Here is a 26721-nt window from a genome sequence, read left to right as displayed (position 1 = left end):
TTAATTTTTGTTTGTATCATAGTCTGTAAGGATTTAAGTCCAATGACTAATTGAAATAAATAAATAAATTGAGCACCCTGATCAGTAGTTATTTCTAGAGGTATACCAAACCGAGGTATGTATTCACGTAAAAATTTATTTGCAATTGCTTCTGCAAAAATTTCCCTTAATGTAGCGATGTCCCTTTGAAATAGGTAAAGGCCCTACACTGAAAGAAAAAGACTGGTAAAATCAACCGAAATTTCTGTCAATTTTTATCCATCGCAACAAGATGTTGAGTCAACTGCGCACAAATCGTTGATTCGTAATGGACCGTTTTAGTAGTCAAATAAACAAAAAAGTTGTTTCCTTATACTTTACCCATAGTTTTGTTAAACTAACAATTATTACTGTCGCTCTAAGAATACCAATCAAAACTGTTGATATGAATGGGATTTCTGTTCATTCGAAATAACCAGCGTAAACTGTTAAATTGTCGAAATTACACTTACAGTGAAATCTATTGAAATAACAGATATTTCTGTTTTTTTTCTAGATTAATAGCGTAAACTTTTACATCAACAGAGTAAGAGCAGGTTCATACCTATGAAATTAATACCTGTGGAAAAAATAAAAGGCGGTCTCAAGTGTCCTCGCTACTGCGGAAAAAAATGATCTTGGAGATATTATTTGGTTTGTTTTGGTCCTTTTCTTCGCGGTTGGAATATACATTTTTTAATCGGCGCCTAACCGTTTAGGAGATGCTAGTCGTTGCGCAACAAGTCACTTCAGCTAACCCTGTTTCGCGATAACTGACGGCAGCAGGGGACATCAAGAGAGATCAAAGTCTTCCCCCACCTGCTTCTCCGAACCCAGTGGAGATCTTCCCATAACTTGCCCACGTCAGCAAAAACGCTGTAGCTCTTCGCAGCTTAGCTAAACATCATCGTCCAGTTGGATAATGATAGTTCGTGGAGGCTGCATTTACCGTCTGAACGGTCAAAGTCTGCCGCCGTGGTGTAGAGCTAGTGTGTTGGCCTATCCATCAAAAATATTTAAGAAAATTTGTATAAATTGTATTGATTGTCCCTCGGCATTACCTTGGCACCAAAAGTTCGTCCGAATTAGCAGATAAATTTTTGGGTCGGCACAAAACAAGTATTTAGGTGAGACAGTTCGTAGAAAAACAAATACACGATAAGTAGCCTTCGAATTGGATGGAAAGCTAGACCTTAATCTCTTCAGATATATATCACACCAAATTGTTATTCAGCCCAATTCTAAACGAAAATTCCGTGCGAGTTTTTTCCCTTCTCCCATTCCTCGTATTCTAAATAAAAATTCCGTGAGAGTTTTTTCACTTCTCCCTTTACTCGTATTCTGAACAATGTTCGAAAAAGCGGAAACCGAATATGGGAGAAAAGTAGGTATTATGAATGTGAGTGAGAGGGAGATTTTTCCTTCATTTGAAAAGAAATTGTTCACTTGATAAGCTGAAAGGAACGCTTCATAAAAATGTAAGTAAATTGTATTTTTTGAATTGAAAATTACTTATTTTATTAGGTATGTAATAAATAAAATAATATTCTCTTATATTACTCTTGATTTCAGGTCTAAAAGTACAAATAAGCAACAGATAGAACTACTAATCGATTTGATGCAAAGTCATCCGGAAATTTCGCAAGGTTGTTTTAAAGAAGAAGCCTTACACAGATTTTGGCGTAAAGCTGAGGAAGAGCTGAACTCAGCCGGACCACCAGCAAAATGCATTGCAGAATGGAAAAAGGTGCTTATTTTCATGAAAAAGTTGTATACATACAAGCTGACTAAAACTTATGTGTTCTAGGTGTGGGCTGATCAAAAAAAATACGTGCGCCAAAAAGCGAACAACCATAAGAGTTCCAGAGGCACTGGCGGTGGCCCAAATAACGAATACAAGTTTTCCACAACAGAAAGGGCAATATTTGAGTTGATCGGTATGAAGGAATCCGTGGAGGGAGTGGGAAATAAATTTGGACTGCCATCTAGGAAGAAGATATTGCAGCAAATTGATGGCAACATTCAAATTGAAGATGGAACTACAGTTAGGGAAAGTGGTGTTGTGGACGACATTGTCCAAGTGAGTGAATGTGAGTTAGCTAACGGATTTGAGGAATTGAGTGAGACTGTGGTAGGGATTGATTGTGAGGTATTGCATGATGACCCAGTTATTAGTGTTTGTATGAATGAGAGCCCCCCAAATGCTTTGATTGAAAGGCCCACTTCCTCAAAAAGAGTGCCATCTAAGAGATCTTCCTCTGACATTCTTCAAGAAGAATTGTCAATTCAACGCGAGCTCTGTGATACCATAAAAGGTGCAGTGTCAGATTCCACTGATCAAAAAGAAAATATTAAAAAAATATATAGGGTGATTGACAAAATATATGCAATTAACAAAAAGCATTATAAGGAAATGGAAAAATTAAAAAGAGAGGAAATAGATGAATTGAAAAGGCATAATTTAGTAATGGAAAATCTTATGCTCCGCCAGCTCGCATGACACTTGTATATAGCAAGCTACCTGAATTTGTGATTTTTTTAATATTTACTAAAATATAAGACTAGTAAATTTTTTTAATATGAATTATTTTTTATTTTATTTCATAGTAGTATTAATATCAGTATTATACATGCTTACGTGAACTATTTTTATTTTGTAGACTATAATATTACTTAATTTAAGACTGTGTTAAGTAAAATGTACTAAATTGTGATACCTGAATTTAAAGGCAGAAAAAATGAATTTAAAACAAAATATTAAACTCAAAGTATGTGTTTTCATTCCTTCAAATTTATAGCGAGCTTCCAATGTTGTTTCGTATGTTTTGCGCTGCGTTCAAATACTGAGGCGAAGTCAAGGGTATTAAATCTTGATTTCTGTTTTGAGTTGCCTGCTCTTCTGTGGATTGTACTTCTGTCATATCTGTGTATGCCTTGAAATGTATGCATATGTTGTGCAGCACGCAGCACACGTTTACAATTTTTGCTGCTTTTTTTGGAGTGTAATGTAATTCTCTTGCACCAAGGAGACACCGCCATCGATTTTTCAGCACCCCATTGGTTCGTTCAATAATGTTGCGACACTTCGAATGGGCTTCATTAAATTTCATCTGTATAGAGCCTTCGTCGGGACTCCGATGTGGTGTCATAAGCCATGGTTCTAAAGGATACCCGGCATCACCTAGTTTAAAAAGTCTTATATCAATACAAATATTTACATTTTGAATATTTTATTATTACCAAGTAACCAAAAATTGGCTTCACGTTGCAAATACTGGTCTTCAAGGTGAGTTCTCAATTCACTCACATTCCAAATAAAGGAGTCATGCGAGGCACCGGGATGGGAAGCATCAACGTACCGAATTTTCAGCTCATCGTCACACATCTAAGAAAATACAATGCCATAGTGAAATATATTTCAATTGAACTATTATAAATAGCTTACCAACATTACATTTAAGCTGTAGTAGCCCTTCCTATTGTAGTAGAGATGCTTGTTTTCCGCGGGTGCGATGATACGGACATGAGTTCCATCAATGCAGCCGATAACACTGGGAATGCCATGCTTCACGTAAAATGCACGTGAAATTCTTCTTCTTTCGTTGCTGCTCATTGGCACACTTATCCATCTTTCGCACAGTTCACTTTCAAAGGTCTCAACGACTTCGTCCAGAACTTTGCTGAAGGTGGGTTGCGCTAAAGAAACGTCCACATCTTTTCCGATTCCTGTTTGATACCCACCTTCAGCAAAAAATCTTAAAACTGCACTCAGTTTCACAAGCGGCGATATCGCAAATTGTTTTTTGCGATGCCGTGTGTGCGATGTGAGAAATTCCAACAAATACCGAAATGCAGGTTTGTTAACCCTATAATACTTTTGAAATCTGTAAATTCCAGAAATTTAATGAAATATAAAAGCAAAACAGAAGATGTTCTAATACTTGCAACGATTGTGGCAACTCCAACGGATTGGTACTATCGCGCAACCTTCTTCTTATAGTCCTCTGTTGGTGTTGCTGGGAACCTTCTTCATCAATCATTTCGTTCACAACCATATGAAATGCAATACTATTCATTTTTTATGTATATTTTTCTTTAATTTACGATAAATTCGTCAAAAGACACTAAACTTTATTTTCTTAAACAAAAGCAGAAATGCGTAATGAACTGTCAGATGGTAAAACAGCTGACTTCGAAAATTCGAAATTCCTATTCCCCAATTTTTCTTCTCCCTAGGAGAAAAGAATTGGAGGAATTTTTCCGCGGGAATAAAAAAATCCGCGAGAACAAAATTCCGCGAGAATATTTAGAATTGGTATGATTATTAGTAAATATGTATCTCTTCCGTACACCTTGGCGGTAAGTCGGGTTTTTCTTCTCGTCGCGCAGACGCTGATACATTTCTAATCAATTTGTTGAAGAAAATTCCTCAGAAGAGGATCGTGGCCTGATTCTTCCTTTTGCGGGATCCCACAATGCAATTCTTGAATTGAAAAATCTGGAATGCGGTTAACCGTTGAGAGTTATTATTTTCTGGTTATTTCCACCAATAAAAAATTCGGTTTTGGATAAAATATCATAATATCATTGTTATATAGATATATATATATATATAGAAGTTAATACGCTGCGGCACCCAACATATTCCATTCCCACACTCTACCTTCAGCATAATTGCAGTAATACCATTTTGCAACCCAACACCCTAATTCAAAGCCATTGATATTTCACCATATACACCTGTGGGAAACCAAGTTCATGATTAGTACCACGTACTTACGCAATAAGAATCATACCAACATGGCCAGACAGTAGCGTCAGCAAATTATGTTTCACATGATTGTGAAATACTTGATATTAACGAAAAACCGAAAAATGACCCCGGAGTGCTCCGAAACCGAGGGTGGGATCCATAGTATTTTTGCGCAGAACACCTTTCTGTATTGGCGGCCTTTGGTTGCGCTTATAAAAAATTACATTTGGTGCGTTCAACACCGCTTTGGAGACCAAAACTATATCCACAGAAAACACTTATGTTCACAATTTTTTTTGTGGGCACCACAAAATCATCAAAAATACAAGAACCACATAAAAATTTTCAAAATTTCTTTTGCAAATATCTCTTGACATACCCAAAAATTTTTACCTCCGCTTTCGGATTCGCAATCCTTGATCCAAAGCGCGTCTTTTGATACCCACCTTGATATTTTTGGACGAGTATTAAGACTGCCATGCTGTCGTATAGAATTACCAAATATATTACAGTTTGTTATATTTTTGTTATGAAAACAACACCAAAATAAAAAAATTTTAATTTGAGAACAGTGAGAATTTAAAAATTTTTTTAAACGTCATTTCGGCTCTCACCGATTTTACCTTGTAGTATTTATACCATGAGATAAAGTATCGGCTACCACATTTGCTTGTCCAGTAATATGCTGAATATCAGTTGTAAATTGTGCAATAAAATCAAGATGTCTGGTTTGTCGTGGACTACGTTCAGTTTTTGAATTGAGAGCGAAAATTAAGGGCTTATGATCAGTAAACACAGGGAATTCTCATCCTTCTGATAGGTATCGAAAATGTTTAATATTAAGATAAATTGCTCTCTATCAAAAGCACTATATTTCATTTCAGTTGGATAAAGTTTCTTCGAATAGAATGCGAGAGGCTCAGACTTATTGTTAAAATTGTGTTGTAGAACACCACCGACTGCCGTATTGGGTGCATCTACAGTTAAAGTAAATTTTGCATCTTTGCTAAAATTATTTATTTATTCATTTATTTAAGTTCAGCCTAATGAATTTAATTCTTACAGACTAGATATAGTACGCAGTTAATCAATTAAAAATAGTGCACAATTTTAATTTAAATATACTTATACTATCATTAAACTCAATAACGCTAGCATAGGTATTGCATAATCTACCGCGTAGTAGAGTGGAATGTGTCTACCAATAAGCGATTATTTCTTAAGTTACGAGGCGGAAAAAAATTAAAATATTGTGACGAATATTAGTAACACTAAGTGATACTCACATCTAAGCAGTCACTGTATGCACATCAACAAATGTTGTTGTTGTAGCAATGCTTCGCCCCACCACATCAACAAATCAGTCATTGTGTCTACCCATATGTCCATACAAGCAGCTGAGAGCAACGCACAAACACATGCATATATCTGAGATACTCCCAAAAATATGCAATCATTTGTGCAAGTATCACTCACATATACCCGCGCATGGGCTATGAGAGAAGTTATAAAATCGTGCATCTGTAGTTATAGCTGAGAAATTTATAGCTGATAACTAACTAGTAAATTCTAGAAATAGAAGCGCCTAGAAATATGTCAACGAGGAAACCAAACAGTATGAAAAGCAGCAACGACAATCAGTTTGATTTAAGCAAGCTATCAGTTGCGAACTATAAGTGTTATTGTGAAGTACTTTAATAAAGGCCATTTTGCAGTATTGAATAGTGGAGTTATTTATTCAACAGTTTAGTGATTCGAACGTTAGTAGAAGGTTGCAAATAAAAGGAATTGCAGTAAATTCGTTACAATTGGTGTCAGAAGAGGAATTGTTGAATAAATTCCAAAGATTGCGAATACAACTTGGACGTGGCAAAGTTGAGTGAATTAAAGATCCAGCAACTGAAAAAGGGGTTGGAGAACCGTGGATTGAATACAACCGGCAATAAGATCGAACTTCACGCACGGCTACGAGAGGTAATGGAGTCGCAAGGAATTGATGTGGACGAGTATGTCTTTTATCCTGATGGGGACGAGACAACAACAAAAATTGAAGAGAAAAACGAAACATCGCAGGGAGTTACGAGCACAGACTTGAATATGATTTTGGCAGCAATATCTGCTCAAATCTGGACAATGGCATCCCAACTGGAAGAGACACGCATAAAATCCAAGATGGAAACTCAACTGGCAGAACAGAAGACATATATCGTATCCCAAATGGAATGACAGGAAACACGTATATCCGAAATTTCGTCACAAATAACATCCAGGATTGAAACACAGGAGGCACGTATATCCGAAATGTCGTCACAAATAGCATCCAGGATTGAAGCACAGGAGGCACGTATATCCGAAATGTCGGGACAAATTTCAGCACAGGTATCATCGCAGATCTCTGCACAACTAGAAGCTTGTATGGACGAAAAAATAATGCAGTTTGAGAATAAAATCGAGGCTGAGGTAGATGCTTTAAAAGGTCAATCATTATGTCTACACATATGTACGTACACGCAGCGGAGAAGAGACGCACAAACACATGCAGATATCTTATCTGAGATGCTCCCAAAAGTGCAATTATAATTGTGGAAGTTTCGCTCACAAATACACGCGCATATGAGAAGCTATATACGTGTATCTGTAGTTATAATTATATGGCAGTAACTAAGTAAATTCTGGAAGAGCCTAGAAGTATGCAAACGAGTAATCACAGAGTACAAAAGCACCAACAGTAGAGGCGCGACAATGAGTTCGATTTAAGCAAGCTATTGGTTGTGAAGTATCAGAGTTATTGTGAAGTACTTTAATAAAGGCCATTTTACAGAGTTATTTACTCAACAGTTTAGTGATACGAACGTTAGTACAAGGTTGCAAATAAGAGGAATTGCAGTAAATTCGTTACAATTGGTGTAAGAAGAGGAATTGTTGAATAAATTCCGAAGATTTTGAATACGACTTCGACATGGCAAAGTGGAGTGAATTGAAGATCCAGCAACTGAAGAAGGAGTTGGAGAGCCGTGGATTGAATACAACCGGCAATAAACTTGAACTTCAGGCGCGACTACGAAAGGCAATGGAATTAGAGGGAATTAACGTGGAAGAGTATGTCTTTCCTTTTGATGGCGAGGAGACAACAAAAATTGAAGAGAAAAGTGAAACATCGCAGACAGTTACGAGCACAGACTTGAACACGATTGAACACACGGCAATATCTACTCAAGCATCGACAGTAACATCCCAACTGGAATCACAAGAGACACGTATAACATCGAAGATTGAAGCACAAGAAACGCGTATGTCAGAAATGTCGACACAGATTACATCCAAGAAATGAAACTCAACTGGAAGAACAGAAGACATATATGGCATCCCAACTGGGATGGCAGGAGACACGCATAGCATCCAAGATGGAAGAACCAGAGGATTGCAGGTGGCACAAATGTCTTCGCAGTTAGAAACACAGGAAGCAAGGGTAACATCAAAGGTGCAAGCGCAGGATGCAAAATTTGCTCAATTTCAGGGAAAAGCCCATGATTTGAAGAGTCGTATGGAGCAGTTACAACTAAATCGTCCCGCTGTTTCAGCGAGTAATCCAAAGGTAAACACTCTCATCTTTTTACGGTTCTGTTCCTTTCCAGGTATTTAAGCTCCAGTTTGATAAGACCGCAACAGTGAACAACTGGAATGCTGAAGATAAAGTTGCTGCACTATTCGTGGCATTGAAAGGATCTGCTGCTGAAATCCTACAGACGATTCCCGAGGGAGAGCGGAACAACTACGAAACTTTGATGAGTGCTATAGAGAGACGATACGGAACTGAGCATAGGAGACAGATATACCAAATGGACTTACTGAACCGCTTCCAGAGGCCTGGTGAAACATTTCAATATGTTGAAAGGCTGGCACATTTAGCGAATGCGGACGCACCCGTGGAATACACCGAAAGGGTAAAAATCCAGAGCTTTATAAATGGCATACGGGACGTGGAAACGAAGCGCGCGACATACGCAAACCCAAAACCTACATTCACAGAAACGGTATCACATGCTCTGATTCAGGAAACAGCTTCGCATCTGTTTAAGCCAGTTTTCAAAGCACGCCGTGTGGAAGTAGAAAGGCCAGATTGGGAAGACGCAGTATTGGAGGCGCTGAAAGGATCGCAAAAGCGGAGTGAAAGAGTTGTCAAATGCGGGAAGCCCGGTCACATTGCACGTCATTGCCATCTTGGTAGTTCCAACTTGGGTGGCCGTAAACGCAAAGCTGGAGGAGATGAGCAAGAGCACGCCAGATGTAAAGATCGAGAGCTAGCTCCAGCTGTTGAATGTCCTGTGATATCTATCTCGGAAATTGGAAGAAAATTGAGCAGTCTTGCCGTCAAAGGAAATGTGGATGGCAAGGAGCATGTACTGACTGTAGATACGGGCGCATCTTATTCCTTAATCCGATCTGATTTGGCCAACAGGAGAGTAAAGACATTACCTGGAGCAAGGTTGCGTACGGTCACTGGCGAGTATAACCAAGTCCGAGGAGAAGTGATCTGTGAAGTCCTAATTGGGAAGGTCATGGTTCTACACAAATTCGTTGTGGTAGAGATTGTTGATGAAGTCCTATTAGGAGTGGACTTCTTAGTTGACCATGACATCAAGATCGATATGCAGAGAAGGGTTATGCGTTATGAGAACCAGGATGTGCCACTTAACTTCAGTTTGGAAAAAGGGTTCAGCAGTGATCGAGTACTGGTGGAGAAGGGTCGACAAAGACCACGAAAGTCAACATAAAGGTTGATGGAACGAATGGGCCAAACAAAGCAAAATCAAAGATACCTGCGAGAGAAACACTGGCATTGAAAAACACGCACTAAAACGAAGGAAAGAATTTCGCAGAAAGAATGCAAGGGTGGTTTCAAGCCAGGGCACACTACTGTTGTGAAGCGTCGGAACGATACTGATTATGCAAAGCCAATCCGTCAAGCGCAAGCTCTACGAAGTAGTTCATTAGCCAAACAAATAGTGCGACGGAACGAACTAGGGTAATGAGTAGTACGATGAAACACAGGTACGACGAGAACAAAAATTCGGAAGGTTTCTTGGAGGAAGATTTGGTACTGTTATACAACCCTCACTGGCGGAAAGGTGTTCCATCCAAATTTTGGTGCAGTTTGGAAGGCCCACAGAGTTGTGAAGAGGATCAGTGATGTCATCTACCGCATACAAACAATTGGGAAACCACGAAATAGAAGAGTGGTTCATTTGGAGATGCTTGCAGCGTTTAGATCGAGAGGTTTGTCTGATCGGGACGATCAGACTTAGGTGGAGAGCAGTGTGACGAATATTAGTAAAACTAAGTGATACTCACATCTCTAAGCCGATACTAAGCAGTGACTTGTATGCACATCAACAAATCAATCATTATGTCTACCCATATGTTCATACAAGCAGCAGAGAGCAACGCACAAACACATGCCTATATCTGAGATACTCCCAAAAGTATGCAATCATTTGTGCAAGTATCACTCACATATACACGCGCATGGGCTATGAGAGAAGCTATATATAGTTATAGCTGAGAAATTTATAGCTGATAACTAACCAGTAAATTCTAGAAATAGAAGCGCCTAGAAATATGTCAACTAGGAAACCAAACAGTATAAAAAGCAGCAACAGCGCAGGCCTAAGTTTTCACAATTTTTAACATGATTAGGTAATTCATTAAAACATTTCAGGCCTTTGTAAAATATATTTTGCTTGTCCATTTCTGTTTTGAGAAGCGGTAATCTAAAATTATTATTTTCCTTGATTATGTAAGAATGGGTTTCATTCACATAAACAAGTTTTTCACTTAGGCAGGCTGGTAATTTACCATGCTTGATATAAAATACAAATTTCGTACTATGGTAAAATATCAACTGTTTCACGCTCAGCCAGTTTAGTGCTTGTTTAATGCTTGATAGCATACTCTTTATGGAAGTGTCGTACCTCACTTTCTATATAAATCTCATAGCTTTGTTTTGCATAATTTGTAACCTGTCTACTTGTGTTTCATTGGCAATAAAGAATAGCGTAGGGCAATATAAGAAGTGCGGTTCTGTGATGGATCTATAAACTTTCAACTTATATTTCTTACTAATAAGTTTACATGATCTCTTCCAAAATCCAATTTTTTTTGCCCATTTTGGCAACAATATAATCAATATGATCTGTAAACCTCAGTTTATTTTCAATCAGGATCCCTAAGTACTTAAATATTTTGACATCCTCAATGCTCGTATTCATTATTTTTAGATCAAAATTAAGTGATTCTCTATTGGTCGTCCTAGATAAAACCATGAACTTAATTTTGTTAACGTTAAGCTTGAGTTTATTAGTGCAAAGCCATCTTTTCTAAGTAATTAAGCAGTTGATTTTTTATTACAATTTCCAGAATTTGTCTATGTTCGGCAATGTATTTATCGGCCTTATTTCTTCTGCCATTATTGAATCTTTTACTTTCCTAATTGGTACTATTATCGAAATTTTCCACATGTCTGGCACTATTCCAGTAGTCACGGATTTGTTTATAGCGGTTGCATAGAAGAAACCCATGTACGATACCGAATCTTTAATTACGCCTTCTGAAAGTAAATTTTTCCCCCCAGTTTTATTTTTGACCCTTTTTGCTATACGTATAACATCCTCAACCGTAATTTCTTCGAATTTTAAACATGACCTAGTTGTAAATTGGAAGTCGTTCTGACTCTGAAAAACTTCAATTTCCCTGTTTATATCAACAATGCTATCTATAAAGAAGGAGTTCAATGCTTCAGCAATATCGCGAGGTGTATCATATGTCACACCTTTTACGATCACCGTCAAGATCTTTTCTTGTGGCCCCGTTAAGTTACAGCATGCTTAAGATGCTTCCACATTAGCCTGCTATCTGAACAATTGATATCAATATTATTCTCCATGTATTTAATCTTTTTAAATTTGATTAATTTTTTGTAGTACTTCGCGACCATGTTATATTCGGTATAGTCACCCGTTGCTCTAGCTTGTGAGTGCAACCGGTATTTTAGTTTATTCAATTCTGTCAATTCTTGGTCATACCACTTATTTCTTAACTTTACCGTACTGTTTTTTTCAAACGTTAGTACTCCCATACAATCTAGTAAACAAGTATTTATATATGTAGTTGACCATGTCGTTGACATTCATGCTTCTTATTAAACTGAGATCGCAATTCCTCAGTAGAGTCGTCAAGTTATCGGCCGAATAATTCTCCCAGGATGTTGATGAAATGACTCTTCGTGACGGGTTTGAATTACTTACTTTTATAGCAAATGAAATAGTTTCGTGATCGGATATTCTGTGGTCTTCAAGATTTACACAAGACAGTATATCAGCGTTTGCATATAATAAATCCATTTTTGTTTGAGAAGTTTCCGCGACTCTTGTATTGAAATTATTTTTTTGTTTCATTGCGCTACGTGCACAAATTTCATTCAGTTTGTAGCTACTCGAAGAGTTAATATTTAAGTTTATATTGAAATCTCCAACTAGAAGGGAATTCGTACCTGATTCTAATACTTCTGATAAAATACTCTCTACGTGATTTAAAAATTCACTGTCACTAGAACTTGGGGAATGGTACAACACACCTATTTGCCACTTAATGTCCACTTGCTTTAATTTTACTATGGCACACCATACATTTCTATCAATTGATCGATTAAACCTGACTTTGTACTTGATTTCCTTTTTCAGTAATAAAACGACCCCTCCCTTATGTCTGCTATGAGAGTCGTAGCGAATTAATGTATACGGTGCAATATTAATTTCAGAATCAAGAATATCTGAAGTTATACGTGTTTCTGAGCATAAAACAATGTCAGGATCCACTTCTTCTATAATTTTTTCGAGCTCTGCTATATTTGCTAACAAACTACAAATATTCAAGTAGACACATTTCAAATCAAAAACATTTATTACTGGGCCTGTACTTCTTGGTTGCTAAAAACCAACTCGTTGTTTTTCCAGTTTAAGCTTCCTTTGATAAACTGGGCTGTCATGGCTCATTATCAGACCAATTCTAAATATTCTCGCGGAATTTTGTTCCCGCGGATTTTTTTATTCCCGCAGAAAAATTCCTCCAATTCTGTTCTCCTAGGGAGAACAATAATTGGGGAATAGGAATTTCGAATTTTCGAAGTCAGCTGTTTTGTCAATTGAAATTTCGTTGCACATTTCTTATTTTGTTTAAAAAATTGAAAAGTTTAATTATTGTTGCAAATTTGTTGGAAATTAAGAAATAAAATATAAACAATGCACAGTATTTATTACATTTCATGTGGTATTCACTGAAATGAGTAATGAATTGGTGCCACAGCAACATCAACAGCGGAACGAAGAAGACGGCCGCATAACACAAATCTGCCGGAGTTGCCTGCTTTCATTCAGCAAAGCAATTTTCTGGCGCCCAAGTTGAGTTGAATTCGTCCTTCATCATATGCCAAAATCTATTTAAGCCTTATTAAAAAATCCTTGCGCAATTTCTGGATGGCTGCATCAAATTTGTATACCAAGAGCTCTACCGTTGCTTATGATATACTTTTCAACTTAAAATAAAGAATATTGTGGTTGTAGTTGTTGTTGTATTAGAAGTGAGAATATTGTGGTAGAATATAAATACATCTTTTAGCACAAATTTGTACAAATAAGTGTTCTTTCTTAAAATAACCAATTTCCTTTAACTATTTTGATGCATTCCCTTTAATTTAACAAGTGAAAAAACTCCTATGAAATGGCAGAGAAATCTCCCTCTCCCTCACATTCATAATACCTACTTTTCTCCCATAACCGGTTTCCGCTTTTTCGATCATTGTTCAGAATAGGAGGAAAGGGAGAAGTGAAAAAACTCACAAGGAATTTTTATTTAGAATACGAGGAATGGGAGAAGGGAGAAAACTCGCACGGAATTTTCGTTTAGAATTGGGCTGTATGTTATGGTCTATATTGAGCTTAAAACCTAACTGATTATTGGCATCTACGCAAATACCACATTTATTAATGGGCATGCTCTCCTTGCAGTTTTCTGCCCCATATTCTCCCAGACATTTACTACATCTCTGTTTCAGAGTGCGATTGGCAGCTATGTGGTTAAACCCTAAACATTTGTAGCACCTTTTTACAGTTTGACCGTTATAAACTGGGCAGCGATCCCATCCAACATTAATTTTCTTATGTCTCAGGATGGCCTCATAATATTTATGCTCTATTTCTATAACTGCATTAATATGTTGTCCTCTATTTTATTTTTTAGCGCGTTTAATTGTAATACATTTCATTTTAGCTTTCCTCAGTGTATCATTCTGCTCAAGGATCCGGCTAACTATTTGCTCTCGGTATGCTCTGCACTAATATTAGCTACCACAACTCTAGGAAAATACACTTTTGGCTCAGCTATATTATACACATTTTTATCCAACTTTTCTGTTAGCGTATCTCTAATTTTATCCTTGTCGCCTGCTGTATTAGCGCTTATAATTATCGTGCCATTATTTTTGTTTTGTACCCTTCCTATATTTAAATGGAATGGATCTATTTTGTTTAAATCCGTTTTTGTTTTCTCAATGGCTTGTTTCACTTTGGGCTTAATAACAATTGGAGGGATGCGTTTTGTAACAGTGGCATATGTAGAAACATTTCCACTGCCAAAACCTTTATTCTGATTTGCAGCCTTCTTAACCTCTTTTATAATTTCTTCTTTCTGTTTATTAAATGCCTCATTAGGGATATTATCAACCTTTTTAACTTCATTAATAATTTCATCCTTTTGCTTAGTGAACGCCTCATTCGGTATACTAACTTTACTTAGTTTATCCTTATTTTCTAAGCACAAGCATTCTATTTTTTTCATTAACTCTAGTTTTTCTGAGTTCACCTTATAGATTTTTTCTACTATTATTTTCATCTCTCTTTCGTTGTGAGTTATGGAAGCGCTTATTTCCCTTTTATGCTCACTCAACATTTTTTCAATTTCGCTTTTTTGCTCTTTCAAATCTACTTTGTTTACCTCTGAAACAGCCAAGATTTCCATTAAAGCCTCATTGGAAACATAAGTCATGCAATCATCACAAATAAATCTTAAAAGTTTACAACCTTGCAAACAATTAAGGCCATAATCATCGATAGATGCACACGCAATGTTTTTATGGTAAACCTTACCACACACACCCTCACATATTACACCTGTTTCCCCTCTTATTTTTTTGCGACATTTCCCGCACTCTTCCATTTTCTGCTTAACAGTTACACAAAACTGCACAAGCAAAATATATTTTCACCTTTTTATTTAAATTAAATATAATTGAATCTCACAGGCACTTTATTAATGCTGGTACATCACCTGTCTCTAAGTATTTTGCTAGTTTCACCAATTTTTAGTGCTTATCAAAGCACACAGACTTAATAATGTCTATTCTATTTACGAGCTCCAAATACACGTCCGTTCGCACGCAATTCACAATCCACATTGAATAGTGGAGTTATTTATTCAACAGTTTAGTGATTCGAACGTTAGTAGAAGGTTGCATATAAGAGGAATTGCAGTAAATTCGTTACAATATTGATAAAACATATAAAAATTACAAAGTTCAAAGTAACTTAAACACAAAGTTAAATAAAAATAATAAGAACCCTACAACGGAAGTAGGAGATAAGCCAAATGGAGATAACGCTAAGACTCCGGCTTTCTCGAAGGTGCTAAAGGGAGTTACCGCTAAGACTCCAGATAACACTAAGGCACCGGCTTTTCCCGAGAAGATGAGTGATGTGGCAAAGCAGTCACTGACTGTGGCGCTGTTGATCGTAGCAGTCCTTTCCGACAGATGACTACTGAAAGGTGGAGATCCGTAAAAAGTGAGTTTATTAGCTCAATACTTAAGATGATGCGGGAACAACCAAGTAAGCCCCTACTGTATCTCGGCCTACGGAGGAAGGTCAGTTCTACATCTTCCAAATAAACAGGCGGAGGATATATTGTACACGCAGCTTGGAAAAATATCCTTTGGTACAGCAAAATTTAGATGCGACTCAGGAAAAGAAGTCCCGAGGATACAAATCCTAACACGCTAGAAGTGTGCGAAAAAGGACCCCAAAAGCCTAAGGGAAAAGACAGGTGGAGGTAGACGACGTCACCACGAAGGTGTTAGAAGAGGACCAACAGCCAAATGGTGCTGCGAGTCGCACAGAGGAACACCCGTCACAACAGTTACAATAGGCTGAAGGTGCCTCGAATACCCTGAACCAAAACGGCGAGGGGAGGACGACGACGTCACGACGAAGGTGCTTGAGGGGGACAAACAGCCCAATGGTGCTGCGAGTCCGAAAGATAAACGTCCAACACAGTAAAGTGGCTTCGAGCTAACCCCTCCTAACCCTTAGGAGGGTTCGTTTGACGAGCCGCTGATCCAAGAGCCGTGGCTCTCATCGGGAGGAAAGGTTTCTGGACTTAGCGCTCGCGGATTTGGCGTTTACTACGCGCTAACGGAAGGACGGGTGCGAGCTGTAGTAATGGTAAGGAAACATCTGCATTCATATATGATGCCTAATTACACTACTGAGGACCTCGTAGTGATGGCCGTTGAGCAAAAGAATAAGCAGGCATTTATCCTGGCATCCTGCTACATGGCCCATGCTGCGGAGGTTCCACCGATGGAGTGCAAGATGCTAGTACAGGACGAATGGCGCAAAGGGCGGCTGGTCATATGCGCGGATGCAAATGCGTATCACAATGCGTGGGCAGGAGCAGATACGAACGAGAGAGGCGAATCTCTATTTTGTTGCATCCTGCAAACCAATTTGCAGATAGCCAACAGGGGAAATGTCGCTACATACATTGGTCCAACATCGAGCAATGTCTAGATATTACATTGAGCTCCGAACGTTATATATCAAGGTATGATTGGATGGTTCTTGATAGATCATCCTTCTCCGACCATGCGTATATCAGCTTCAGCATCCCCCTAAAGAAGGTAGAGAAGGGAGGAACCTTTAGAAACCCTAGGTCAACGAACTGGACTAAATTACAGAAACAGGTAGAAACAAAACTGGGACAACCCAAAGGGGTTGCCAATGTGGAGGAACTGGAAGAGTCTAATGAATTCATAACAAGGACGCTTATGACTGCGTATAACAAAGCTTGCCCTCTAACAGAAGTATACTTATTCTTATTAGCTTACCCACTCTGGAAAATCGGAGAATATTACTGGGGGTATTGTTCATCCATAAGCTTATTATTGGAGAAATTGATTCTGCGGACCTTCTCAGGCGATTGTTTTTTGCGGTTCCCCCTAGAGTATCCAGACACTACGTTCCTTTTTATTTACCCCTTTGTCGTCGAATCCTCTTATTATCTGGTGCGCGCACTACAGTCTTGAAAGTACTTTTGCCGCTATACGTAATGCAATACTTGCCTATCTAACCTAAGAGATACAAGCTAATTAAATATGCCGGCATTATTTCTTCCGTAAAAAACAGGCATCTCGTATAAGGATGGATTGGTTACATGGGTTCTTCAACCTCATCAATTCAATCAATTATATATAATTTACTTTAATTATTGGCTTATAAGTTTATGTACGTACTTTTCTTGTAATTGAATCTATTATACTGAGCAGTCGACCGCTTTGTTTTTGATTCGACTATAATTTTAAATATATAAATAAATAAGAAACAATGAGCTGAGTCTTCTAAGAAGACAGGTAAAAGAAGTGGTTAAGCTAGCAAAGAGCGAGGAAAGCGAAGCATTTCGAGACGAGTACAGGGATCTACTGAGGATCTACAAGCGTGAAATTTTCAGGGCGAAGAGAATTTAATTCTGTACGGACATAGAGTGCTCCAGCGAAGCAGCACAGTTGAAAAAAGTCCGGGCAATGGGAAACATAGTCCAGGGACTAATAAAGAAAGAGAACGGGGAATGGTCTCGTAATAGTGAGGAATCCCTTGAGGTGCTTTTCGTTACACATTTCCCATCGGGAGATGGTTTAGAAGAGCCAGCAGACAGCACTCGCACTTCGACCACGGAGCGGGTAGTGCCGGGCTTGGTGAGCGATACCAAGATCGAATGCGATGTGAAGACGTTTTCTAGGTTTAAATCGTCGGGCCCAGATGGTATATTCCCGGCCATGCTACAAGTTTCAAGTAGAGCGGTCGTGGAATGGCTTAAAATCATATACGATGGGTGCATAAGACTGAATCATGTACCGCACTCTTGGAGAATTGCTCGTGTAGCCTTCTTGCAAAAGGCGGGGAAGATCGGTCACGTGTATCCCAAAGACTATACACCCATTAGCTTAACATCATAGATAGATGTGTACATAAAGTCCAACGTGGATGAATAGCTGCTCTGTACAGCACAACATGCGTACACCAAAGGCAAGTCGGCAGACACCGCATTACATAGGGTGGTAATAAGCATAGAGAAAGCCCTGGAATATGAGGAATATGCTCTAGGAATCTTCTTAGACATTACCGGGTCTTTCAATAATATTTCTAAATGGGCGATTATGGATGGTCTTAATTACATTAAAAACATCCAGCCTTAGCCAAATGAATCGGCTGCATGTTAAATTGCAAGAAGATAACATCACAATGGGGTTTGGACGAGGCCACGAAATCAGTGGACAGGGGCACGCCGCAGCGAGGGGTGCTATCACCTCTGCTGTGGACGCTGGTCATCAACCAACTGCTCAGGCGATTCTATGAGGGACCCGTAAAACTTACGACTTACCCAGATGACGTTGCAATTGTCATAAGTGGAAAGTGCCTTCCAACGATTAGCTCTTTGATGGATCGTGAGCTTCGGGGTATTCATACCTGGGCATCTAATGTCGGGTTGAAAGTCAACGCGGAGAAGACGGATATGGTCTTGTTTACAAAGAGGTCCAATGTCCCAAATTGGATCAGGCCTAAGTTAGGAGGGTGACCCTACAGGAGAAACCTTACACAAAATATCTAGGAATCGTCCTAGACAGTAAGCTGTCATGGAAGCTCAACGTGGTGGAGAGGGTGAAGAAGGCCTCAACGGCACTTTAAGCATGTAGGAGAATGCTGGGGTGTATGTGGGGCTTATCGCCCTCTCTTTCTCATTGGGTTTTTACAGCGATTGTAAGCCCTATTCTATACTATGGAGTCCTTGTTTGGTGGAAAGCTACACAAAAAACAACCTACCTCAATAAATTAGAGGGGTTATGCAGACTATCAATGCTTAGCATTACGGGAGCCCTGAAAACAACCCCGACGGCTGCAATGTATGCCATTATGGACATTCCACCTGTATACCTGGTAGCAAAGAACATAGCGTTAACAACTGCAACCAGGCTGGGTGCCTCGGGGAGCTAGAGCGCCGACCATACGGCCATAGTAGTATAGCGCCATCAGTCACAAGACGAACACCCTACCTTATTCTCTATATGCGCTTCGAGGGAGATCTTAAAGCCACAATAGAGGTGGACGGTTGGCGCAAAGGTGCTCAAATGGCGGACGAAGCGATACATGTGCACACATATGGTTCCAAAGTAGTTGAAGGAGTAGGGTCTGCGGTATACTATGCTGATCCGGAAATAAAAGGATCCTACAGGCTGCCGGATTACTGTAGCGTTTTCCAAGCGGAAATATTAGCCGTAACCAAGCAGTAGAAACCCTGAAAGAGAATAGCGTAAGCTGCAACCGTGTTAACTGTTATATTGACCGTTAAGCAGCATTTAATGCAATAATCTCGCATAGCACAGCATCTAAATGCGTGTTAGAGTGTAAGCAGTCTCTGGAGAGAATCGGGACATGGAGAAGCATACATCTATATTGGGTCCCAGGGCATATGTTAATAGATGGGAATGAAAAAGCGGATGAACTAGCTAAAAAGGGCGCATCCCTTGAAGCTTGCTCCATAGACGTCCCAATTAGACTGGGCGAAATTAAGCGAAGGCGTGAGGGCACATGATCGACCAAGCAGGAAAGGCGTGGGTTCAAGCGCGGGGCTGCAAAGTGTCGAAAGTTGCTTCTATCATTAAAAAGAGAAGGCTGTAGACTCATGACGGGTATTCTGACTGGATACTGCCTTCTGGCGTCACATGACTTTAAATTAGGCTTGGTCAGTGATAGCAGATGTAGGAAGTGCGGGTTGGAGGAGGAAACGATCGAGCACTATATGTGCTCGTGCCCTGCGCTTGCCAGGCTAAGACTCCAGCTATTAGGAGTGATACAGCTGTCAGATCTAGAAGCAGCAAGTGGCTTAAGTCCTAGGAAACTTCTAGTATTTGCCAAGAGGACGGAGTTATTTTATAACATAGGTCCTGGTTTTTGATAGGGTTTTCAGTTTAATCGTTAAAACTAACTTCTGGTAACACTTCGAACTCATTCAGTCTATGTGAGGTCCTCATGAACCGGCCAGTTCAACCTAACCACAAGACAGCCATCTAGGACAAGTGTTATTCCTACTGTTCATCAATGACCTACCAAGTGTTTTGAAGCACTGTAAGCCGTTGATGTATGCGGATGACGTGAACTTACTATGCCTATCCGCTCACCAGAGGATAGAGCACTTCTTCAGTTGGATCTGAACAGCCTAGTTGTATGGTGTAATGTAAACCTCATGTCAAGTGAAGTGTAAGTTCATTTGTTTTACACGGAAAACCTTTAAATCCCATTAGTATGTGATTGAAGATTATGTTATTAAGCAAGTCACCAACTTCACTGACCTAGGTGTTACAATGGAGCCTAAGAGATTACATATAGAAACTTGCTTTAATAGGGCTATAGGTAATTTGGCGTTCGTGAAAAGGTGGTATAAGGAATTCAATGATCCATACGTTACTAAAACTCTGTTTACATCATTGGTGAGGCCAATATTGGAATATGCTTCGATAATGTGGAGCCCACGTTATCAGATTCACTGCGATAAACTGGAATCGGTCCAAAAACAGTTTTAGCTTTTTGCTTTGAAACACTTGCCATGGGACACGTCACCGTGGGGACTTCCACCGTACTGCAGCCGGTTAAAACTATTACAGTTGCCTATATTACAGAGCCGTATGGAGATGCTTAATGTCTTATTTATAGTAAAACTCTTAACAGGGATGAAAGCTAGCCCATGTCTGCTTGGCGAAATTAAGTTCAATGTGCCAGTCATACTGTCTAGATATTTTCAACAACTGTATATAATTACATGCAGATCGAACTTCGAAAAGCTTGACCCACTTCGTGGCACTTCTCATGATTTCAATAATCACTGCAAAAACTTAGATGCTTGCGACCCGATTTTCAGAATTAAAAAGTACCTGCCTACTACTTTAAATATGTAAGGTGTAACCCCCTATACCTCTGTGCGTCTTTTCGGCTTTGAATTTGAATGATTTAATAAGTATACAGTATATTTGTGTAACTATTATTTAAATGTATTTAAGTCGCCAAGACTTTTTGTTTTTTTAATCATCTCCTTGCATTGTGTTATTATTATTATTTTATTTTTTTTTAATCTATTGTGCCTATCTGTGGGGACTATGTCCTGTAGTTATATATAAATCAATGTCTTAGTTGGTCATACTCTGCCGAGTGTGTCACGTGTAAAAGATGGTTGCATCGTTCGGGCTGTTCTGGGTTAGAACCCAACGTTCGTCGCCCCCGAAATTTTTATAAAACCTCTTTGGCTCTCTCCCGCGACGTCTCGCGGTTCACTCTCACACGTACCTCCGCCACCTTCTAGCAGCGACGCTGCTCAGCAGTCCACATCAACCGTCCAATCTACGTAGCATGGATAGTAGCAATGTCGAGCACCAGCTTTTACCCCCGTCCCTTCCCTCCCTTTCCGACACTCGTACTCGCGTAAGAAGGCGTGATCAACTCCTTGTCCCCCACACCGTGTGTTCCGTGTGCCAGCTCATAGTATTTACGATCGCGGCATCGGTCCAATGCAGTTCATGCCTGGGCCTAGCCACCTTCATAGCTGCTCTGGGCTTACAAACGGCAACCGTCTGACCGGTACATTCGTTGCACCTTGCTGCCAAAACACTAGTACCAACTCATTGACACCAGGTACACCAGCATACTCGACAAAGCCTATATCCCTCAAGGCGCCTTCATCCATCTCTGACTCCCAGAGTGACGACTACCCCCCTCGCTAATCAGAATTCGGTGGTAAGCTTTGGCCCACCGTAAAGTCCCTATCGAATCCGATTACACAATGACAAAATCTCCATCGCATTTGGCGATAAAGTGCTGTCGGATGCAAAAACATGCGCGAGCGCTTTTTGTCGACAATATGTAATATATTCTACGGTTGACAAAGTTATACGGCGGGCCAACAGACGCAAGTTATTCTATTTGAATAGAATAGAGTAAAGAAATATATTATATGCTGCACAGTCACGTGCTTTCTTTATTAATAGGAATTCAATACTGATCTACATTTTGTATACTTAGGGCTATTTATAATACTAGGATGCGGCGGCAGATTTGCAGTGGGAAATTGTTTATCAGTCCTTATCCATTGCTTAGGTTATTTACTAATACTCATCTATTGTTAAGGTTGTTTATCAGTCCTTATGCATTGCTTATGTTATTTACTAATACTTATCTATTGTTAAGGTTGTTTACTATTACTTATCTGTTGTTTGTTTGTGGAAAATTCCGTTTCGATTGCTGGCTGATACGGTTTGTACCGATAATGCATTCGCTGCATGTTATAACGTGTTATGTGGCGACGTCAGCGGTGGCGTTGTAAACATTCCTTAACTCTCTCCCTTGTTAAAAAAAAGTGTCTTCACTTTTTACTGATGTTGTGTTCTAAGGCGGATCAATTCCGCTTCGTATATTTCGTTAGTGAGTTTTCTCCTTTTTTCTTCCTGCCTTATTTTGTAGCATTGGCATATTTTGGCCGAAGAGTACACAAGGAGTGCTATATTTGCTAGGCTGAGAATGCTATACAATGTGAACTTTATCGGATGTTCTTCTGTACAAATACACTATGTACATTTTTTGTATGTTCGTAAATTTGTAATCTGACTCGGAAGTTAGAACTTTCGGTCCTTTAATTGTATATAAAATTGTATATATAAAAGCGTGCAATTACTGGCATATGCTGATGACATTGATATCATCGGCCTAAACACCCGCGCTGTTAGTTCTGCTTACTCCAAGCTGGAAAAAGAAGCGGTAAAGATGGGTTTGATGGTGAATGAGGACAAAACGAAGTACCTGCTGTCATCGAGCAAAGAGTCAGCGCATATGCGCCTTGGCAACCACGCTACTGTTGGCAGCCATAATTTCGAAATAGTAAAAGACTTCGTTTATTTGGGAACCAGCATCAACACTAGCAACAACATCAGCACTGAAATTCAGCGAAGAATCAATCTTGCCAATAAATGCTACTTTGGACTAGGTAGGCAATTGAAAAGTAAAGTCCTCTCTCGGCGAACGAAAATCATACTCTACAAGTCAGAAGCATGGACCATGACAACAGCAGATGAAGCGGCTTTGGGAGTGTTCGAGAGAAAAGTTCTTCGAAAGATTTATGGACCTCTACGCGTTGGCGATGGCGAGTACCGAAGAAGATTTAATGATGAGCTGTACGAGCTATACGCAGACATCAACATAGTCCAGCGAATTAAAACGCAGCGGCTGCGCTGGCTAGGCCATGTTATGCGAATGAAAGATGATGCTCCGGCCAAGAAAGTGTTTCTATCGGAACCCGCCTATGGAAGCAGAGGTAGAGGGCGGCCCCCACTCCGTTGGAAGGACCAGGTGGAAAACGATTTAAACTCCCTTGGTGTAACCAATTGGCGCCGGTTGGCGGAGCGAAGGAGCGACTGGCGCGCCTTGTTGGACGGCCATAACCGTTTAGACGGTTAAGCGCCAATTAAGTAAGTAAGTAAGTAATTGTATATCCATTCCACGTATGTTCTCCATCTGTTATGATATTACCGTTACCTAATACAAATATAGGTTTATTGTTATCGTGAATGATGTTACATTTAGCTTCCTTATTTTCTAAAAGTGTTATAGTACAATTATCATCTGCTAATTGTTGGCGGCCACCGTGGTGTGATGGTAGCGTGCTCCGCCTACCACACCGTATGCCCTGGGTTCGAACCCCGGGCAAACAACATCAAAATTTTAGAAATACGGTTTTTAAATTAGAAGAAAATTTTTCTAAGCGGGGTCGCCCCTCGGCAGTGTTTGGCAAGCGCTCTGGGTGTATTTCTGCCATGAAAAGCTCTCAGTGAAAACTCATCTGCCTTGCAGATGCCGTTCGGATTCGGCATAAAACATGTAGGTCCCGTCCGGCCAATTTATTTATTTATTTATTTATTTATTTGTTAGTCTACAAATTTTACAATTAATCAAGAGCACGACGCAAATTGGAAGAGAAGCTCGGCCTTAGATCTCTTCGGAGGTTATCGCGCCTTACATTTATTTAATTGTTGACATATATTCATTCCTACATAGTTTCTACATTTAGCTACTCTAGTATATTTGTTGTTACATTCAGCAATATGTTTGTAGGTAATTATTTTTCCATGTCTGTACATTAGTGGTGTTATATTATACAAATTACATTTGTTTGTTATAAGTGGATATTTATAAATAGTTATTACGCAGTTTTGGTATTGGCAAATATGTATATCTGCATATTCTAGTGCATTTATTATGGGTGTATCAAATTGCTCATTTGTAATTATTTCTTCAATATTTGACTTTTCTTGTTTGGTTGATTTTCCGACAGGGTGGATAAATGATGTATATTGGAACGATTTTCCGTCATCCCTTGTCAATTTGGTTTTGAGACAAACCGGTTTCGGCGTTGTGCCATCATCAGTGTCGATTTTCGTTCTGATCTGTTGTTGTCGTTTGTCCTGTATTTATAGTTCGTAGGTATATGAGCAGGTATTGTCAAATTGATGCTTGTGTATATTTAGTTATGTGTATGTGCTGTGTGTTCATTCAGAACCGAGGGTGGTTTACTAATCGATTTGTGTGGCTGACTGGGGTAGGTAGAAATCTGTGATTTTAGTCGTTTGACCTTCTTTGTCGGTTTTTTGTTTTGGTGTGTTAATTGTTTTGTGTTTATTTGTTGTTGTGTGTTTGTCTGTTGTACCTGTGTGATTAAGTTGTTTCCTGTAAACAAGTTTTAAAGGCTCGAATATTGTGTCAGAAATTGTGTTTATCTGTTCGTTTATTATTCTACCGTCGAATGTTTTCTGTTTGTAGATTTCCATGTTTTCGAGTACGTTGAGACGTCGGCCCTTTTCTTGTATGTGAAGAACCCTAACTGTTTTATTGATGTTTGCTGGGGAACATTCATTCTCGACCATGTGATTCGCGAAGTTAGACTCGGGTATAATGTTTGGATTCCGTATTTTTTTGTTGTAATCTCTAATATGTTCTCTGAACCTCGCTCTTATTTGCCGTCCTGTTTGTCCTATGTAACTATGCTGGCATCCGCAGGTAAGCTTGTATACGCCGTGGCTGCTAAACGAATCCTCTGAGTTAATGTTAGTTCTTAGTTTTCGCCCTAGATTGTTCGATGTTTTGAATGCTGTGTTAATGTTGTATTTTTTAAAGAAGTTTGCCAATTTATATGTTGCTTTTCCAGTATATGTCATAGTCGTCCAGCTATTATTTTCCTTTTCATTATTTCTTTTTGGTTCTCCATTTGTCCTTCTGAGCTTATCTACTAGTGCTTTTTTATATCCGTTGCTTGCAGCGATATTATATATGACCTGAAGTTCTCTCTTATATGCCTCTTGTGTCACAGGTGTTCTTTTAAGTCTATGTATCAAGTGCCTTAATGCTGCATTTTTATGTTGTTGAGGGTGATTTGAGGTATTGTGTATTATTGTGTCGGTGGCCGTTGACTTTCTATATATGTCATAGTTAAATCTTTTGGCTTCTTTATCAATATTTATCGTGAGGCCTAGATAGTTGATTCCTCCGTCTTTTTCGGTTTCCATTGTAAATTTTATATTTCCGTGCTGCTTGTTGAGGTACTCCAGTACAAGCTCTTCGTTATCAGCAGTTAAAACGCATATTATGTCATCCACGTATCTAGCATAAAATGACACGCCTAATTTGGACTTCAGCTCCTGTATGTACCTTTATTCCAGATCTTGCATGAACGCTTCCATAAGAATTGCTGATGTGGGGCTTCCCATTCCAAGACCGTTTGTTTGTCTATATATTTTATTGTTGAATTGAAAATAGTTTTGACGTAAAGTGGTTCTTAGCGTATTTGTGATTTGCATACTTTTCACTTTGTTTTTTGTGTTATGAACTATTGTTGAGCTAACTATGTCCAAAGTCTCCGATAGTGGTATAGATGGGTATAAATCTTTTATGTCAAAAGATACCAATTTGCTGTTTCTTGTTCGCTCTACGGTTTGGAGTCTCTCTATTAGTTCTGTTGTGTTAGCTATTGCATATTCGGACCTTAGCTCCAGAGTATCCATCAATATCGTTTTTAAATATTTGGATAGTTTGTAACATGGTGCCGGTTTAAAATTAATAATGGGCCTCATTGGCGTGTCCGGCTTGTGGATTTTTGGTAGCGCAACCAGTGGAGGAGCCGAAGGGTTCATTTGGACTAATCTATGTGCCATGTTAGAATCTACTATAATTGTTGCACTTTTTATAGCAACTTTGATTTGTTTTTGGTATTCATCTGTGGGATCCTCTCATTCTACGGCATTTCATTTCCTCTATGAGATCCTCGGAATTGGATTAGCACAGTGGTGTTTCCTTTGTCCGCTTTCGTTGTGACAATATTGTTTTTCCTTAGTTTATGCTGTAGGTTCTTTATTGTTTTCTCCTCTGTATTCGATTTTTGTCCGTCCTGTGCTTTCACCTCCTTTTTTATGATTTCCCTGCACATGTGTCTTGCGTGCTCCTGTTGTTCCTGTGGTATCAATGATATTGCGATCTCCG

General features: G+C 39.2%; 1 protein-coding gene and 1 long non-coding RNA gene across 2 annotated transcripts in view; one reads left to right on the top strand and one right to left on the bottom strand.

The window, feature by feature from the left end:
* Gdi (GDP dissociation inhibitor) overlaps positions 1-26721 on the top strand; it is a 162610-nt gene that overhangs the window by 98503 nt on the left and 37386 nt on the right. The window lies entirely within an intron of this gene.
* LOC137240109 (uncharacterized) lies at positions 3097-3576 on the bottom strand. Its single transcript, XR_010949601.1, has 3 exons — positions 3464-3576; positions 3259-3403; positions 3097-3199 (listed from the first exon to the last, which is right to left on the bottom strand). It is a non-coding gene; the product is annotated as an uncharacterized lncRNA (long non-coding RNA).

The sequence above is a fragment of the Eurosta solidaginis genome, chromosome 2 (genome assembly GCF_040869045.1).
Source record: "Eurosta solidaginis isolate ZX-2024a chromosome 2, ASM4086904v1, whole genome shotgun sequence".
Taxonomy (NCBI): domain Eukaryota; kingdom Metazoa; phylum Arthropoda; class Insecta; order Diptera; family Tephritidae; genus Eurosta; species Eurosta solidaginis.
Note: the sequence above shows the minus strand (reverse complement) of the source record. Positions and strands in the feature narration are given on the sequence as shown.